Source organism: Narcine bancroftii, chromosome 8 (assembly GCF_036971445.1).
Source record: "Narcine bancroftii isolate sNarBan1 chromosome 8, sNarBan1.hap1, whole genome shotgun sequence".
Classification (NCBI taxonomy): domain Eukaryota; kingdom Metazoa; phylum Chordata; class Chondrichthyes; order Torpediniformes; family Narcinidae; genus Narcine; species Narcine bancroftii.
The window spans coordinates 65,619,222-65,639,275 of record NC_091476.1 but is presented as its reverse complement, the minus strand read 5'-3'; the positions used below and the strand labels follow the sequence as shown (position 1 = coordinate 65,639,275).

At 46.9% G+C, this 20,054-nt stretch overlaps 1 protein-coding gene and 2 non-coding genes across 5 annotated transcripts in view; all 3 read right to left on the bottom strand.

Moving 5' to 3' along the window:
* LOC138740794 (potassium channel subfamily K member 4-like) overlaps positions 1–19,347 on the bottom strand; it is a 46,237-nt gene extending 26,890 nt beyond the window's left edge. The window contains exons 1-3 of one of the 3 annotated variants that reach the window (XM_069893895.1): positions 18,998–19,347; positions 17,801–17,921; positions 15,799–15,878 (exon numbers count right to left, since the gene is read on the bottom strand). The gene's annotated coding sequence lies outside the window, so the exon portion shown is untranslated. The remainder of the gene's footprint in view (positions 1–15,798; positions 15,879–17,800; positions 17,922–18,997) is intronic. The other 2 variants (XM_069893896.1, XM_069893894.1) reach the window with 2 other exon arrangements.
* Positions 14,769–14,900, bottom strand: LOC138742202 (small nucleolar RNA SNORA57). Its single transcript, XR_011343991.1, has one exon. It is a non-coding gene; the product is annotated as a small nucleolar RNA SNORA57 (small nucleolar RNA).
* On the bottom strand, positions 16,564–16,695 carry LOC138742201 (small nucleolar RNA SNORA57). Its single transcript, XR_011343990.1, has one exon. It is a non-coding gene; the product is annotated as a small nucleolar RNA SNORA57 (small nucleolar RNA).
* Positions 19,348–20,054: the final 707 nt, after the last annotated feature.

Below are 20,054 nucleotides of genomic sequence, written 5' to 3'. Positions count from 1 at the left end.
AAAGAGAAAGAAGAGGGACTTCACTTTCAAACAGAGAAATGTAGAGACCCATCGGAGAAAGGGTATGTTCGAGATTCATTTAAATTTTAATACTGTGATGGGTTATATTATATATAAGTATGTCTTTAAAGCAATAGATTGTGAAGGGTTTAGCGTGTAGGTCATTTCACAAACAGACAGTAACACTTCACAAAAGGCACCACGTTTAAAATACGAGTGCTTACCCTGGACTCTCAAGCACCAGTGATTTTGGAAAGAACAATAAAACTGCTTTGCTAAAGAATTTCAAAAGCAGGGGGAAACAGAAGAGTCTGGGGCTCAAGAGGCTGATAAGGTCTTTCCAAGACTGGGTCTGGAGCCTCGGGGGTCGTGCGGTTTTGCAAAAGAGAGTAAAACATATAATTCTTTGGAGAGAGAGAGAGAGAGAGAGAGAAGGGAATTCAGCAGTAGCTTTTGAGTCTGCATCATGGCAGGCTTGGTTGAAAACCCCCATTTTTAAGAGGGGTTGCGAGTTCTGACTTCAGCCTGTTGAAAAACCCTTGTGGTCCTTGCAAGAGGAACTGGCTGGCTAGAGCATTTCCCCGAAATAGGGGAAACAAGAGGAACTCTGTGGTGACCTGGAAGAAAAGGTTATCATCTGTAAAACCCAAGTTTCTTTTGGCAAGGCACTGAAGTGGCTGGTCGGACAGAATCCGTTTGTGTGTGTTCTAACGAGCAACGAATCTCTCTCTGAAAACCAACAAGAACCTTCCTGAGTGGTAACCAATTAAGCACCAGAGCTTGGTGTAAATTCTTAAATGTTACATTCTGTGCACAGTATAAGAATTGCCTAATACCGGTGAACTTGGAGGAGTGAGATGTGAGATTGGACTGTGAATCAAAGAACTTTCCTGAACTTGTTCACACATTACATACATGTGCACTTTGAATTAGAAGGGGCGAAGTTAGATTAAGTTAATAATAATAAGGTTTGATCCTGTTTTTATGTTCAAAGAAAATTAGAAGTAACTTTTGTTTAAGTAACTATTTGTCTTGGTGAATTTCTATTGTTGCTGGGTTTGGGGCCTTCTGGACTCGTAACAATACCAACAATTTGTACACATGGGCTTGTGGCCACTGGAATCACAGTGGACACGACGAAATGACCACACAAAGCGTCACTGGAATGAATAAAATGGATTTACTGTTCAGAACGCGCGCAACCTTTTAAAAGCTTGAATCACATGCCCCAGACTCGCGCTGATGTCACAAGGCTGGTTCAAGGCCGCCACAGGGCTCCAGATTTCACAAAATGTATGATTTTGTAAGTGATTTTCTCCAATGGAACACAGCTCTGAACCTCTGCCATCTCCCCGTTCCCAGATCAGCATCCAACTTCCCAATTACAGAAGTACATTTTCTAGCGGTTGCCAAAGCGATTTGAACAAATTTCACTCTATACATAATCAGTTTTAATTTAGGTTCCATCCCTCTAACATCTCCCAGTAAAAATAACACTGGATCCTGTGGGAATTGGACTTCAGTTATTCGTTCTAACAAATTACCCAGATCAAGCCAGAAAGGTTTAATTGTGGACCACGACCAAGCCGAATGGAAAAAAGGTGCCAATTTCTTGTCCACAACTAAAACATAAATCTGAATAAATATAATTAATAATTTGTGGAGTTAAATTTAACCAATGAATAAAATTATATTGAACTAATCGACATCTCACATTGATTGTACATTTCATACTTTCTCTATATATCTGAATCCATCTACGTTCATCGATTTGCTAATTTAAATCTACGTCCCATTTATGACTTGATTTATGAACTCCTTCTTTCATAATCATTTATACATCTCTGAAATAAACTTCTTTACATCCCTAGTACTTAATAATAATTTTACTTCTGTCTCCACTGGTAACACTAAATCATGACCAAAAATTTCACAAATAAAAATCTCTTGATAATAACAAATTTTTAATATCTTCCAATTATCTTAATTATTTATTCTACTAAAACTTCACGGCTTCCAGACCATTTTGATTTTCTTTGCCAGATTTTTAAAAATGTATTTTCCATAGAAAATGGAATGTCTATTTTGAACTAAAGACATTAAATCTCTTCCTCCAATCTCTCTACCAATGTTCTAAAGTTATTGTGGATTGTGTGGGCCCATTGCTCAAGACTGAAACTGGGAATCAGTATTTGTTGACTGTCATGTGTACAGCCTCCAGAAGCCGGACCACTTAAAAATATTAACGATAAAACTGCATCAAGAGCTCTTGTGAAATGGGGCTAAACAGATCACATCATCTGCATATCACCCAGAATCTCTATTTGACCCTCAAAACCACCATGAGGATCTATTATTTTGAAAATGAGGAGGTCTGGGATGAGGGTGTCCATTTGCTCAGAAGCTTCGACTCCTGGAGTCCAGTCTCCTGAATGAACTGGGCCCTAGACACTCTTTCCAAGTGAAGCACTCATGAATCTGGAGGAGTCATCAACTGCATCTGGTGCCCCCACTGTGGTTTCCTTTACATCGGGGAGACTGGGCGCAGACTGAGGGATCACTTCGTTGAGCACCTGTCCACTATGATAGTGGGCATCTCCCGATGGCCGCCCATTTTAATTGCCTGCCCAATTCCAATACTGACGTGCCTGGCCGTGGTCTCATGCGCTGCCAGACGGAGACCACCCGCAAATTGGAGGATCAACACCTCATCTTCTGTTCGGGCTCCCTCCAACCGTATGGTATAAATGTGGACTTCTCTGGCTTTCGTTACCACCACCCCCCCACCCCCCCCCCCCCCCCCCCGCCACTTCATCCTGCCGCCACCTTCCTCCAGCTTTGCCTCTCTCCCCCCTTTCCCTGTCTCCCTTTGGACAAAGTCAATCCTCACCTCTCCCCTGATCATATCCTTTTGTGACCTTCAGGGTCGGCGTCAGAACACGATGCAGGGGGACACAGTGGAACGTTTGTAAGCTTGCTCAGAGGAGACCCACCTGCCGACGAACGTTAACATGTTGGAGACGAGGGCACTGCGTTTGTTGCTAGTGACGCCATCGGGGGTGGGTGGAGAGTCGCTAGTGTGTGACAAGCTGGACGCCCATTGGTAATGCAGGAGGGAGTGGGGGCGCCGATGGCTGTGACCGTATGGGGGAAGGGCACAACACCTCACTTGGGTGGGGTTCAGAACCCCCCCCCCCCCCGGATCTACTCTGGAAGGGGTCAGGCCCGAAATGTTGCTACATGAAGAACACTAAGTTTCTCTGGTGTTGTGTCTTTACTGCAACCATGGAGTCGGCAGACCTTCATGTCTGTTGGCCTGGACTCCTCCACAGGCCAGCACCTTCTCTGTTCTGGCTTTTCCTGCTCTTTGCTTATACCACCAAGGAGGACTCAGACCAAAACAGTACCCTGCTTTATGAATACTCGCTTCACGCCAATTCAAGTTTACAAACAAACCCGTGTTCACTTTTACCAAAAAAGGGCGTCAAAAGCAGTGGGCCCTCTCCCTGTCCCTTCCCAGTCTCTAGTTCCTCCCACCACACCAATGTCAGAAGAGGTGTGGGAACGAGAGGGACAGACTGGGGATGAGGGGGAAGAGGCAGGGTGGAGAGGTGAGGGGTTCGGAAGGGGCACAGGAAAGAGAAAGGGCGGAGGATGCAGAAAGTGGACCAGTGGGGTGGGGAGGAGGGTGAAGGAAAAGAGGGACAGTCGGGATGGGGAGAGAAGTGGGGTTGGGAGGTGAGGGGAAGAGGAGAGGGGGAATGATAAAAGAGAGGGAGTGGGGAAGAGGGAGGGTGGTGGAAAGAGGGTCAGACAAGGTGGGGGAAAGGGGGTCAGACAGGGTGGGGAAGGGGGTCAGAGGGTGGGGAAGGGGGTCAGACAGGGTGGGGAAGGGAGTCAGACAGGGTGGGGAAGGGGGTCAGACAGAGTGGGGAAGAGGGAGGGTGGGGGAAAGGGAGTCAGACAGGGAGTGTGGGGGAAGAGGTAGGGCAGAGAGGCTGAGGGAAGAGAGGGACTACAGGTGAGTGTTCGGGGAGGAGAAAGGTGTGGAAGGAGAGAAGAGTTATGGAGTTGTGGGGACGTGATCAGAGATAGGAAGATTGATGGGGAGGGGGAGGTTGGTGAGAGAATTTGGGGAAGGGGTAGAAACAGCAATGGAGTCCCTTACACAAGTTGCAACAGGGAGGATTCTCCCTCCCCCCCCCCCCCCGCCCGCACCATTTGAGCAGACACTACCCGACGGGATAGTGACCGCAGCCACGAGGGGCTCTGAAGCTGTTGGCAGTTGAAGGTGTGGAGCCCACCCAGCCTGTAGTCTGCCACAGACTGACTGGAAGGGTGACGGGCCTCGGAACAGGGTGCTGAAGGCTTCCTGATCGTGTCAGAGGTTCGGATCTGGAACCCGGGCGGCTGATGGTTTGGGCTGAAATCTGCGCGGCTGCAGGAGCGCTGGAGGCGAATCCACAGACATGCTGCGACGTTCTCTTGCTTCTCTTTCTCTACAAGGGGCTCCAGGCAATTTCTGCTGACGGCGAACCCTTTGCCTGCCTTACAGTAGACCAAAGGAATTCTGTGTAATTTTACATTTCTTACATTGGTATCAGAATTTGTCATGAACATCTCACCAAATTCATAGTGTTCATTCAGGTGCCTTGCTGTATCACAGAGCGGCCATTTCTATAAATTACATTTCAAAATAAAATTGTGCTAGAAAGTAGGAGAGGTTTGGGGTTCATTGTCCATTCAGGAATCTGATGGCAGAGGGAAAGATGCCGCTGGGCACTCATCTTCAGGCTCCTGTATCTCCTTCCCGATGGTAGCAGAGTGAAGAAGGCCTGGACTGGGTGGTGGGGGTCTTTGAGGATAGAGGCTGCGTTAGAAGTGATCCCTCAGTCTGCGCCCAGTCTCCCCGATGTAAAGGAAACCACAGTGGGGGCACCAGATGCAGAACCTGTCTCATGTCGATGCCCACTGGGGCCTGTGACATCGGCCGAATTAACAACCCCTCTGGAGTTTATTCTTGTCCTCAGTGTGCAACCGACCAGAATGCTCTCCCACCTGTTGAAATTTGCACACCTTTGGTCACACACCGAATTTCTTCAAACTCCTAAGTGCATTTCTGCGTATTCGAAACTCGGGTAACCGGAAAGTTCAATTATCCAAACATTTTCTCGGTGGCGACATGACATCACAAGTTGGAAAAAAAATTCACCCGACGTGCCCATGTGGGGCTCTGATGCTCTGTTGGCGCCAGTTAGGTAACAGGGATCAGAACCAGCCGGGAAGATGGATGCTGGACGGCTGCAATGTCAGTGCAGGGGTGAAGTGTCGGGGATTGTCAGCAGCGGTGAGGAGGGGTGAGCGGTGGGGATCACTATTTACCTTGTTTTATAAGCAGAGATCACTCTTTTTGGTAAGAATTAAACATGATCTCATGCTAGAAAAGCCTTTTTGTTTAACCGCTGGTAAAAGATACTATTTGGTTATCCAAAAAATCCAGTTAACATCTGATTCCAAGCTTTATGAATATGGGAGCCATCTTTGTGATTGTATCCACATGGAAGCCCCAGGACAGATCTAGAGATGGTGACACCCAGGAATTTGTAGTTCTTGGCCCTCCCCACTGCTGACCCCTCGATGAGGGCTGGATTGTGTTCTCCTCACCCACCCCTCCCCCAAAGTCCACGATCAGCTACGTGACAAAAGGAACCATCTAATATCTAATGACTTGGCTCTGAACTTTCCAGCTGATCCATGGGATTCTCCGATGACCAACTGGGGAAACTGAGTTCCGGGGTGGGGAGGGGGTTGTGTGTGTGGACAGGCTCAGAGGGAGTGAGTGGAAAGCATCAGGGTGGCCAAACATTTTTTTGGTTGTGGGCCACATACAGGAAAATATAAGGAGTCAAGGGCAAAACAATATGAATCCTGGCAGTTTTCAACCAGTGTTTTTAAGACCAGAAAACCCCAGTCCCATCGAAAATTCATTGTATATCAAATTAATTAACTATTGAAGAGATAACATTCCAGTCATTTATGGATGTGCTCACATATAACAGCATTTCTGTATCATCTGCTCTTAAGTTTAAATGAACACAATAAAATGCTCATTCAAAAAGCTTTGGGCAAAATTAAAAGCTGGGTGCCAAATAATAACAGAAAAGATCCAGAAAAGGACCAGGCCAACCACATTCCTCCACAACTTTCAGTGAATAGTTCACGGGCCAAGTGTCCACCTCAATGATTCTGATGCAATGTGTAAATCTGTAGATGCACGAATCAAACACACTCCTCTTTGACTTCTGTGAAGAATTCATTTTCCCACCATGTCTGATATTCTCAGCACTCCCGTCCTTTAGTTTCCACCACGTTTAATCAATGAGGTAAACGTTTTGGTTGCACCGGTTGGTCTAGTAGTTGTTCAAAATGGCTGTGACATCTAATGTTGACTAGGAAGTCCTTGAAGAAGATAGTGTGACTAAATTGATTAATGTGCAATATAATTTGGTGAATTATGATTTCTTGTATCAGTTGTATTTAATGACAGAAAAGTTAAAAAGATATGGATTTAGTAATTCGGAGTTATGTTTTCGTTGTTGGACTCAAATTGGTACTTTTTTTCATTCTGTCTGGTTATGTGTTAGTCAAGTCTTTTCGGATAAAAATTAATGAGTTTTGGAGGATTTATTTGAGACTACTTTAATGTTAGATCCACTCCTTTTTTTAATGGGGTGTACTACAATTTTAACAATGGGTCTAAGAATGGATAAATCTCAAATTGAGTATTCATGGAGAGGAAATGTATTGTGATTACGTGAAGAATGATGTGGATCTAGATATGAATCATTGGCATAATGAGTTGAAATCTTGTATTTGTTTGGAAAATATAACATAATTTACATAATAATTATTCTTTTTATGTGAAGACGTGGTCTCCATATCCGAAATATATAGGTTTGGAAGCAGAATAGTTACAACATATTTTTTAAATGCAGATTCCACAGCAATGAATAAATAATTGATGTTTTTTTCTCCTCGATAGAGGGAGTTTTTGGGGTGGGATTTAGAAGGCACAAGGGCAGTGTCTTCCCCTCTGCCATCAAATTCCTGAACAGACAATGAACCCCAGACCTCTCCTACTTTCTTGCACAATTTTATTTTGAAATGTAATTTATAGAAATGGCTGCACTGTGATACAGCAAGGCACCTGAATGAACACTGTCACAAAACAATGGATTTGGTGAGATGTTCATGGCAAATTGATTCCGATGTAAGAAATGTAAAATAACACAGAATTTTTTTTTCTGGGAACGGGTGGGGGGAGGGTTGGTTTGTTTTGTTTACTATGTATTCTATAGATATATATATATATCCATAAATAAAGGTTAAAAAGGGCTCAGGCCCAAAACGCTGGCAGTGACAGGTCATTTCAGCCCATGAGTCCTTGTCACCCAATTAACCTACACCCCCCCCACCCAGTACGTTTTGAATAGTGGGAGGATTCTGGAGCCACGCAGACATGGGGCAGCTGGGTTAGCATCATGCTGTCAAAGCACCAGCGACCCAGGCTTGAATCTGGATTTCCTCCCACCCTTCAGATATGTTCAGGGATTGTATGTTAACTCGGGTATTTAGGTCTCGTGCGCTGGAAGGGCCTATCAGCGTCCTGCTGGACTACTGAACATTTATGAGGTGCTGCCAAGAAGCCTGTGGCAGTTTGTCCACTTGGCACCCACTCAGGCCAGGTTGGAGATGTAATGGGAAGGGGGCTTGCTGTCTTCGCGAAGGTCCATTTTCCCCCAAAGGCACACATGCAGCAGCTTCACTGGCCTCTGAACAGTATGGAAAACACGGCCTTTATCTAAACAGCCCCATTCGCCAGTGTTCGGCCCGTAGCCCAAACCCTTCATCTGCCCAAATGCATCTTGAACACTACCAGCAGCTTGTTCCAGGTACGGACCGCCCTCAGGTGCCTCTTAGCGAGGAGCTGTTACACCACCCGGGTTCGAATCCGCCGCTGTCTGTGAGGAATATGCATGTTATCCCCATGTCTGTGTGGGTTATCCCCGGTTTCCTCCCGCCGTTCAAAATATGCAGAGTTGGAGGATAATTTGGGTGCAACTGCACAGCACAGGTTTAAATCACCAGAATTAGCTTCAACCGTGCTGTAAATTTTACATTTAAATCCCTCCCCTTCAAACTATGGCCCCTAGACTGGACCTACCACAGGGAAAGAGACAGGAGCATCTGCACGTGTCAGAATCCTAGTCCAGGGAATGAAACTAAACCCCCCACCCCATATCAGCCCTGCTGTCCCTACATGATCCTGGGGGTTCTGACAGGAACTTTTTTAGTCACTAACCAGGCATCCATCTAAGAGGGGTGCGAAATTACATGCAGGCAGCAGAGTCTAATTTGGGCTGAAATTGGGGCGTAAGGGTCTGCTCCTCCACTGCACCATCTGCCAAATTTACAACCGTGTTTGACGTGGTACTTGGCCCCATCATCAACCAAACGCAGGCCGCAACACACTGTGGTGATCAGGAGCAGATTTTCACAGGTACACCACCAAGTCAGCTCAAATAATTCATTGGCATTTGTGAAATGTTTATTTCATTGGGTGGGATTGGGAAGGAAATAAAGCAATCAACACAGGAGCAGGTAATTAAGCCTGAATCTGCAGTATTTTGTGTAATTACAGAGCAGGGCTCGATTATCCACAAACACAACTCTCCCACCAACCCCTGTCGCTCAGCCAGCCCAGCAGAATTCCTTCCTCACCCTACCCTCAATGCAGTGAGACAGTCCCCAGGGTCATTCACCAGAGCTGGACAGAATGGGCCAAAAGGAGGGAGTTGTCGGACAACACTGCTGTCTGCCGACTGCCAATGAGCGGGCAGGATGAAGTTGGAAACGGGGGCGGGGTGCACCCTGTGGGGGAAGTGAAACAGGATCAAGGAACTACGAGGTCAAGGTGTAACACTGCGGGAGTCACGTGATGGAGTAGTGGCCGGACGGTGAACTCCAGCCCTCTCCAGAAAAGTCGGGAAAAACAAGAGAAAACACAAAGGCACAGAAATAAAAGTTACAGAAAAGTGAGTATAAAGGTGGAAAGAAGATGGCGACAAAAAAAGAAAAATCGAAAGCAACGGTAAGAAGAGAGGAAGAGAAGACAAAGGAGGAAAAAGGTGAAGGCCTTACCTGTCCGAAGAGGCCCGCTGCGGAGAGAGAAACCCGCTCCCTCAGGTCGGTAAATAATGGACTACAAAAATGGCTCGCAGAGCCGAGTAAAAGTGCGCAACTGCGCATGCGCGATACTTCGCGCATGCGCGATGCGAATGAAAAAAACACACCGACGGGAGGGGGGACCAGCTGGGGAGTCGATCTCCACAGCCGGCAACGACAGCTGCAGAACACCTGCAGCAAGAAGAGACCACAGAAGACAATAGAAACAAGAAAGAAGAGGAGGAAAGGGCAACAAAGAAACAACAGATGGTCAACCCAGAGGAAGAAGAAGAGGAAGAGTATGGTGAAATAGAAGAAGAAAAGAAAGGCAAGGTAAAGGATATACTTGCTCTTATTAAAGGATACATGGAGTCATTTAAAGAATGGCAAACACAGGAATTTAAGGATTTAAGAAAAAGAATAAACAACACAGAAGAGAAAATAAATAAAATGGAGATGACCTTAACAGAAATGGGAAAAAAAATGGACAAGATGGAAGAGCGGGCAGTAGCAGCAGAAATGGAGGTAGAAGACTTAAAAAAGAAATTGGAGAAATCTAATAAAAAAACTAAAGAGACACAAGAACTACTAGCTCAAAAAATAGATACAATGGAAAACCATAACAGAAGAAACAACATAAAGATAGTGGGCCTTAAGGAAGATGAAGAAGGCAAGAATATGAGGGAGTTTATAAAAGAGTGGATCCCTAAGACCCTAGGATGTCCAGAACTACAGCAAGAATTGGAAATAGAAAGGGCACATAGAGTATTGGCCTCTAAACCACAACCACAACAAAAACCAAGATCTATTGTAGTAAAATTCCTAAGATATACTACAAGAGAAAAGGTACTGGAGAAGACAATGGAAAAAGTAAGAGAGGGCAACAAACCACTGGAGTATAAAGGGCAAAAAATCTTCATTTATCCAGATATAAGTTTTGAACTCCTAAAGAAGAGAAAAGAGTTCAATACAGCAAAGGCGATTTTATGGAAGAAAGGGTATAAATTTATACTAAAGCATCCAGCGGTATTGAAAATATTTATTCCAGGACAACAAAACAGACTATTCTCGGATCCAGAAGAAGCACGAAAATTTGCAGAACAATTACAAAAATCGACTGAGGGAGGAAGACGGGTAATGAGAGTTAAAATGATCACGATTGATATGTATGTGGGTAAAGACAAAAATAGACTGAGGGATGAAGACGGGTAATGAGAGTAAAAATGATCACGATTGATATGTATGCGGGTAAAGAGGTATAAGAGTGAATAGAGACAATGAGCATACATGAATGTATCTGTACTTAGAGGAAAATATAGATAGTATAGACAAGAATTAATAAGGGAAGGTAATGGAATAGAGAGAATAAGGAGGGAATTAAAAGAGTGACCTTTGTGACATATGAAAAGTGAAATATTTTCTGGGGGAGGCGGGGTGGGGGGAAATAGCGGGTCACTGCAAAATCAGTTGACGCTTGCGAGTGGATTCGCAAATCCAAATGGAGAGGGGAGATGTGGTTGTCCGACAAGGGATAAAGGACAACTCAGGAGGTGAAGGGGAGATTGGGGATAAATAAGATAGAAATAGGAGAATAAGGAAAATGTTGGATGTTGTAGGAATGTTGTCTTATAAAGAGTTGAAAATAAGAAAACAGAAATGGAAAAGGAGGAAAGGTAATGATGGAAAAACGGAAAGAGAAGATAAACAAAATATAAAAGGGCTACGCTGAACTATATGTCTTTAAATATTAATGGAATACATAACCAAATTAAAAGGAAGAAACTACCAAATTTAAATGAATAAATGTATTCCATTAGAAAAAATAACATATTGGTTAAGAAATAATATTGAAATATTCGAACAAGTATAGGAGCCTTACATTAAATACAATAGCGAAAACCTACCGGGGACAAACATTACCTAAGTTGATGGAAGGAGAAGGAAAGAAAAGAATGGACTCAGTAGAATTTCTGGTGTAATTTTGTTGAATGACAACATTGTCTGACTGGCTTAATGCAACCTAGATTGTATACCTAAAATGGATGAGAGGGGGGGGGGTGGGGGGGTGGTTTGGGAGGAAAGGGGGGGGGGAGAAAAAGTCATTGTATATGTGTGAAAAAGAAATAGTGTATATCATGGCTAATGTGATTTATGGTGTGAAAAATAAAAAAATTTAAAAAAAAAGGTGTAACACTGCAGCTCTAGTTAAGACTCGAAATATTGTATTCGGTTCTGGTCATCTCATTACAGGGAGGATGTGGAGAGGGGGCACAGGAGATTCACCAGAATGTTGTCTGGATTGAAGAACATGTAAGGTTAACAGAGCTGGGGATTTTGGAGTGCAGGATGAGAGACATTAATAGAGGTCTACAAGATTAGGAGAGGCATAGATAGGGTGGTCAATAGGGCAACAATAGCAGTTTAAGGTGAGTGGAAAAGTTTAGGGGAGATGTCAAAGGCAAGTTTTTATCCTCCCCACCCCCCCCAGAGTGGTGGGTGCCTGGAACTCACTGGTTGTACATCCAAAAGATTCTTAGACAGGCACAAAAAAAGGAGTTATAGGTGTGAGGTGGGGAAGGTAGAGAGGATTTACACAAGTCGGCACAATATCACAGGCCATAGGGCCTGCACTGTGCTGTAATGTTCTATAAAACATGAAGGGACAAGTTGTCCAGGCCAGTAGTTGTAATGGAAGATTCTAACCTGTTTTTTTAAACTTGCAGCTCTGGGTTCTGCAAGGCTGAGAACCTGCTTGTGTTTTAGAATCAGCAGACATAAGCAAAATTCCACCGAGTGGCCAGAGATGCTGTTATCTGAAGGACATCTGTGTACCGAGAACATTTAATCTTCCTACTTGTTTTGGTCACAGACTGTCAGAGGCCTAGCCTTGATGTAGAATAAACCATTGTATTCAAAATGATAAGCTGAAAATTATGTTATTCGTTAATTAGCCTAGCATGCTAGCTTGCTTGCTTATCTTTCTTGCTATGTTGGGAATAGGTGCTTGGGTCAGCAGTTTTTGGGTAATATAAGCCATGGTCCCACTGCTGAAGTTTGAGACTCTCTGAGAGGTGGCAACATCTCTCAGCAAGAACAACTTCTGGAGTCCAGCCAACGTCCCAGTCAGGGGAGGTGGAGAAGCTGCTACCGGCGCCCTGACAACCTACAAGTGTGCAGTCGTTGCCTCGCTTCGGCAGTTGGGACCAGTCCAAGCGTTGATAAGTATAGTTGGGAAGGGCTTGCATATTGTAGTGTGAAATCAGCTTTTGAATTTGTAATAAACATTTGTATAAACTGAACTGCTCTCGGTGTGTGTGTCTATTTTCTTTCGGTAGGTCAAACATTGTGACCAATCTAAAATGAACAAAATGAGAGGTATAAGTTTACCCAAGACAGTAGTCCAGGTGGGTGGGCTGGGCAGCAGCTCATGGAGAGGAACGGCCAGTTGACGCTACCAGTCTCTCAGGAAAGGGCCCCGATCCAAAACGCTGAGTGCTTTCTCTCCATGGATGGTACCTGACTAGCTGAGTTGCTCCTGCTTCACGTTGGGGTCACTTTGTCAGAGGCAGCATGGTTAACACAACACTGCTGGACTGCTACTATTTGCCGGGTTCGAATGCAGTTCACTGATGCTGTAACAACGTTGCACTAGCCGTACCGACCTCCACTGTCTATGAGGAGTTTGCATGTTCTCCCCATGTCTAAAAGGGTTTGCTGCAGGCGTTCTGGTTTCCTCCCACCATTCAAAGCACTGGGGTTTGTAGGTTAATTAGGCATCATGGGCGCGTGGGGCAGAAGGACCGGTTACTGTGCCCAAATTTAAATATATAATAGTTCAGGGCAATGGGAGAACTGCCTCAGTGGGGGAAGTGATGGGAAAGGGAAATCCCTGGGCCAGAGGTTTACAGGGGACTGGAAGCAGGCCCAGGGACCCGGGCTCCATCTCTGCCTGGGTGGAGTCTGCACGATTTTCAGGCTTGCTTATGTGACGGTCAGGTCAGCGGGTTGATCGGCCACTGAGAATTGCCGGTCAGTGTGGGGGTGGCAGGTGTCAATGGGAAGAGGGGGAAACAGTTTCAGTAAAAACAAAACTGGGAGACATGGTACGGCTCTGAAAGTGGGCAGAGATTTAATGGAGCGAATGGTCTCATCCTGTTGTAAGGTAGGTGGAGACAACAGGAAATAGGAGCAGTGATGGTGAATAGCCTGACAACCACTGCCTCTTGTTCACTGGGGATTTTGATTCAGACCACCCACCAGCTCAAAGTCCCACAAGGCCCTTCCTTTCCCCCATGCCTCCTGTCCTGCTCATTTCCACACAGTGTCAGAGGGAACCTCCATCCTCCCCTGCTTCAACAGCAGGACCCAAGCCCGATAACCTGGGGAGAGGAAGAGTAGAGTTAAAAGGCTGAAATGCTGGCGGAACGCAACTGGCCTCGCAGCATTGACAGACAGTAGAGGGCGGCACAATGCATTTACAGTGCCAGTGATCAGGACCAGGGTTCGAATCCCGTGCTGTCTGCAAGGAGTTTGTATGTTCTCCCCATGTGTGTCTGGTTTTCCCCAGGGGCTCCAGTTTCCTCCCAGTGTTTGAAACATACCTGGAGTGTAGGTTAATTGGACGGCATGGGCTAGTGGTAACAGGCCATTTGACTTATGCTGTATGTCTAAATTTTTAAATATTCCTGACATTTCAGGCCAGAGTCCTTCTTCAAGGCACGAGTGAAGAGGATTATGTATTATGAGGCTGAGGAGAAGGAAGGGCAGAGGTGGGGAAGCACAGACCCAGCAGAGAGGTGTTAATTGCATATTAATAGGACAGGAGAGAAAAGGCGAGAATTGATTGGGGGGGGGGGGAGGGCGTGTTTGGGCCTGTAAATGAAGACCTGTGGGGGGGGGGGGGGCGGGGAGGGGAGAGACAGGGTTTCAAGAGGGAGATAATGGAAATTAAGTCTCTGAATAGACTTGTGTCAGTAGGTTTATAAAAGGTGAGCAGGGAGTGTAGTGGTTAGTGCAAACACTGATACATTGCTAGCAACCAAGTTTCCAATCCTGCGTTGTCCATAGGGAGTTTGCACGTTCTCCCCTTGTCTGCATGGGTTTACTACAGGTGCTCTCGTTTCCTCCATAATTCAAAAATTTACCAGGGAATGAAGGTTAATTGGGCGGCACGGGCTGGCGGGAGCCCAGATGGAATCCAAGGTGTTATTCTTCCAACTTGTGGGTGGTCTCAGTCTGGCAATACACGAGACCACGGACAGACCTGTCAGCGAGGGAATGGGATGGGGAGTTGAAATGGGAGACCACTGACATATCATCAAGTGAATGGGGAAAGAGTATAGAGGAAAGTCGCTCAATGCAAACTGCAGCATGCCTGCCCCCCCTCCCCCGAGAATGGCCTAAGTTTCCTTTATGGGATTGCTGGAAGCAGTCCAGTGATGGGCCGGGTTTTTCCCCAGAGGCAGGTTAACCCACCAAACAAGCAAGGTTTAATGGTTGGGGGGCCCAGCGGGTGAGATAAGAGTTTTAACTGTTTCCACAGTAACTGTCTCCGCCAATGAGGATGGGACCAGGAGACGGCAGCTCCTTGGCACCGAAGACATGGCAGAGTTTGCTCTCCCTCGGTGACCACGCACAGGCCACGGACAAGATGCAGGCGTGTCAAGAACTCGAGGGGAATGGGGATATATGTTACAGCACACTAAGGGTTCAAATGCTCAAAAGGAATTCTGAGAGCTGTTGTTAAACAAGCATACCCTTATACAAGTAAATGCAGAGACTGGGGTCGAGTGTAATACATTAACGCGCTGAACTCGGGTCACAGCATCCATAAGGAAGTGAAAGGGGATTGGGCCCTTTGTCAAGGTATGAGCAAAAAACAGGCAAGGGGGGTGGGAAAGGGGGGTTATATATCAACATATCCCCAGGAGCAGGTTACACATTGGGATCTAATTCAGGTTAATTGATGACACAGATCCCCCAGGAATGGATTACAGGCTGGAATCTAACCTGGGGGTTTATACACAGAGCAGATCCTCATGAGTGGGGTTAAAGGCTGGGATCTAATCCAAGGGGTCAGGGATTTGTATGTAGAACAAACCACAGGAGAGGGTTACACATGGATCTAATTCAGGGATTTACATACAGAACAGATCCTCAGAAGTGGGTTAGAGGCTGGGATCCAATTCAGGTGCAAAACACATTCTTCATCATTCAGGTCAAGACCCTTATACTTGAGTTAGCACAACGCTCTTACAGAGGCAGTGACCAGTGGTTTGAATCCAGTGCTGTCTGTAAGGAGTTTGTATGTTCTCCCCGTGTCTCCGTGGTTAATGGTAGAATTCGTAACCGTGTGGAAGAGGAACCTTGGGGTCCAAATCCCGAGATCTCTGAATGTTGCCCCGCAGGTCCAGGGTAGTCAGGAAGGTTTACGACGTGCGGCTGTTCTTTAGATGCAGGATTGACTTTAAGAGCCATGAGGTATCGTTGTAGCTCTCAAAAACTGGTCTAGAAAGCCCCCACAAGGACCTTCCCACACCTCCCGCACATCCTGCACTGCTTGTTCCCACGCACCTGAGTCAGGGCAAAGCCTGCCCTCCTGCTGAACGAGCTCCATCCTTGCCCTCTTTGACAGCAGGGCCCAGCACAATAACCTGGGGAGAGGAAGAGTAGAGTTAAAAGGCTGAAATGGTGGAGGAACACAGTCCGCCTCGTAGCATCAACAGGCAGTAAAGGGCGGCATGATTGACAAAGCATTTACGCGATCAGGACCAGGGTTCGAATCCTGCGCTGTCTGTAAAGAGTTTGTACGTTCTCCCCATGTCTGCGTGGGTTTCTTCCAGATGCTCTGGTTCCTCCCACTGTTCAAAAATATTCTGGGGGTTATAAGGAAATTGAGCCACACGGGCTCGTGGGCCAGAAGGCCTTTTACTGTGCTGTATGTCTAAATTTAAAATGTTAAATTCATGTCAACGTTAATGCCATCCGGTTGGAGGAAGCCAGACAGAATCCAAGGTGCTGTTCCTCCAATTTGCAGGTGGTCTCAGTCTGGCAGTGCATGAGACCATGGACAGACCTGTCAGTGAGGGAATGGGACGGGGGAGTGGAAACGGGAGACCACTGACATGTGGGAATGGGGCAGGATAGAGAAAAAACACTCAATTCAAACCGCAGCACACCTGCCCCCCCCCACCCCCTGAGTTTCCTTTATGGGAACGTTAGAACCAGCCCAGTGATGGACCAGGTTTTTCCCCAGAGGCAGGTTAACCCACCAAACAAGCAAAGGTTTGCTGGTTGGGGACCCAGCGGGTGAAGTAGAGTTTTAACTGTTTCCATGGTAACTGTCTCAGCCAATGAGGATGGGACCAGGAGACGGCAGCTCCCTGGCACCGAAGACATGGCAGAGTTTGATCTCCCTCGGTGACCACGCACAAGCCACGGTCAAGACGCAGGCGTGTCAAGAACACGAGGGGAATGGGGGTATATGTTACAGCACACCAAAGGTTCAAACGCTCCAAAGAAATTCTGAGAGCTGTTGTTAAACAAGCGTACCTTTATACAAGAAACTGCAGTCATTGGGAATGAGTGCAATACACTAATGCGCTGAAGAAACCTGGGTCACAGCATCCATAGCAAGTGAAAGGGGAGCAACGTTTGGGGATTGGGCCCTTTGTCAAGGTATGAGCAAAAAACAGGCAAGGGGGTGGGAACAGGTTTATATATTCAACATCCTCAGGAGCAGGTTACACACTGGGATCTAATTCAGGATTTAAGGCTGATTACAGGCTGGATTCTAACCTGGGTATTTATACACAGAGCAGATCCTCACGACTGGGTTAGAGGCTGGGACCTAATTCAGGATTCAGGTGCAAAACACATTCTTCATCATTCGGGTCAAGACCCTTATATTCGAGGAGAGATGGTACGGTTAGCACAACACTCTAACAGTGGCAGTAACTGGGGTTTGAATCCAGCACTGTCTGTAAGGAGTTTGGACGCTCTCCCCTTGTCTAATGGCAGAATTCTTAACACTGTAGAAGAGAGACCTTGGGGTCAAAATCCAGAGATCTCTGAATGTTGCGGTCGGTAAAGGGTTGCTAAGAAGGCTCGTGGGGTGCCAGTGTTCATTAGTTGCAGGAGTGAGTTCAAGAGACGCGACGCAATGTTGCAGTTCTAAAAAACTCCAGTCAAAGGTCACTTGGAATATTCTGTTCATGGTCAGCGCAACGTTCTAACAGAGCCAATGACCCAAGTTTAAGAATCCAGTGCTGTCTGTAAGTTTTTACATTCTCCCCATATCTGAGTGGGTTTCCTCTGGGGGCTCCAGTTTCCCACTTTTAAAATGTATGGACGTCATAGGTAATTGGGCAGCACAGGCTCGTGGGCTAGAAGGACCCGTTACAGTGCCGTGTGTCTAAATATTTAGGTGTGCCAACCCTAGACATTTCTCTCCACGGATGCTGTCAGACCCTCTCCACTCACCCCTACCCCGAGCCTCTCCCCAGCTGGTTTGCCCAAGACCCCAGCAGCTGTAGCGTCTGGATTCCCCCCCCCACCCCCTCAGGTCAGCCCTCACCTTGAGTTGCTTGCTCCACATTGGCACCAGAGGCGCACCGCTCCTGTAAGGGACAACCTGGCATGGTGGGCCATGCATCGCGAGAGCCAGGCGTCGCCTGCTTGCCAGTTGTCCGGAGCTGCTAATCGTCAGGGAATGGGGTGTGAGAGTTAAATGTCAGACAGATGCCGGGAGTCCACCAGCTACCAGTCTCCCCAGCAGGGCGCTTTGTTGTGGGTGCTTTTAATAGCATAACCTGTCTCTCTCACCAGCCCAATGTTATTACAGGGCCAGTGACCCAGGTCCAAATCAGGCCCTGTCTGTAAGGATCCTGCTCGTTCTGCATGGTTAATGGCAGAATTCTTAACCATGGAAGAACAGAGGGACTTTGAGGTCCAAATCCATAGATCTCTCAATGTTGACTTGCAGGTACCCGGCAAGCATAAGGAGGTCATGACAAACTTGGGGGGGGGGGTGTTTCTCCAGATAAACAAGTTGTTTAACAACAAGTTTATAGAATTAAGAGAGGTGGACAGTCAGAATCCAAGGTCACACACTGGAGAACAACACAAGGGGAATGTTTAAGAGAGAGGTGTGAGGCAAGCTTTTAAAAAAAAAATCTGACAAGGCAGAGATTTGTCAATCATGCTCAAGATTCGACTGGGGGTCAGTTAGCAAAACGCTGTTACAGCCCCAGCACCCCTGGTTTGAATCCTACACAATCTGTAAGGAGCTTGGTACATTCTCCCTGTGTCTGCAAGGGTTTCCTCCCACCGTTCCAAATGTAGGTCAATTGGGCGGCACAGGTTCATAGGCCAAAAGGGCCTGTAACCTTGCCGTATGTCTAGTTATAAAAATTTATTTGGGCAGCACAGACTCGTGATTTGGAGGAGCCTGTTTCTGTGCTGTCTATTTAAAGTAAGCATTTAAGAGGCTCTGAAAGACACATATACTGCATGTGGGGCAGGGGTAAATGGAGGGCTTATTTTAATTTGGCTTCAGGTCAGCACACATGTAATGGACTCAAGGGCCTACTCCTGTCCGATCTCCACATTCCACCTCCTCATGCCACCAAATTGGCAAATTACAGGACTGCCTCTCCCATGTCCCGAAACTCCTGTTGCTTTCCCATCACAAGAAAAGCTCCATCACAGACTCCTGTTGCTTTCCCATCACAAGAAAAGCTCCATCACAGGCCAGACCCCCTGCATCACTAACCTCACAGTGGGGGGAGGGGGCCTCCCTCAAGCAATCCTCATTACCCAGACCCCCTTCACCTCCATCAGCATCCCTTGAGATATACCCCATCATCCTCCCCTCCTCTCTTGGCAAAGGAACCCATCTCTGAAATCGGCTGCAGGGGTGAACACCAGCTCAGAACCTGCGGGGAGAGAAAAGCAGTGTTAGTGGGCGTAATCCTCCAGAGTGCATGAACCCTCGTGCTGCGACAACACCGAACTCGCAAACCCCCGTGCAAAGACAACACAGAACGCACAGACCCTCTCGCGCTGAGGCAACACCGCACAGGACACGTGGTGAGGTGTCTCTGCCAATGAGGATGCGACCAGGAGATGGCAGCTCGCTGGCCCAGGAGATGAGGCAGGAGCTCACTCTCCCTCCCACAGACAGACGCACAGGCCACAGACGGCGCAGGCGTGTCGAGAAGTCGCGGTGAGGGGGTGGAAAGTTTCAGAACTGGATGAGCAAAATCAGCGGATGCGGCGGTCGAGTGCAATACACTCCTGCCTTCAACACGCTGCTCAAGTCCACCGGGTACCCTCCAGGAAACAATAAGCTGGGAGGTCTCAGCAGGTCAGTGAGCATCCAGAGATATATGTGGGTAGATGTTACAGCGCCAGCAACCCAGGTTTGAATCTGGTTCTTTCTGCAAGGAGTCTGTACGTTTGCCCTTGTGACCTACGCAAGTCTCCCCCATCCTTAAAAGCCCACAGGAGCGGCAGGTTAATCGAAGGGCACAGGCTCGCTGGCCGAAAGGGCATTACCATGCTGCATGTCTAAACTATTCCTGGACTTTATCAAGACTAAAGCAGGAAGGGTGATATCGGTGGGGGGGAAGAGGGTTTGGAAATCATAGAGAAGCCAAGATGAATATTGGAGACAGATGAGTGGAAAGGATTAGAATGACGGAAAACAAGTCAGCAGGCACGGAGGATTGGGCGCAGTACACAACCTCAGCAGGTCGCGCAGAGGTCGCAGGAAGTGGGGGGGGGAGGAGGCCTGAACCCTTCATTGAGACACGAGCCACAAGCCAGGA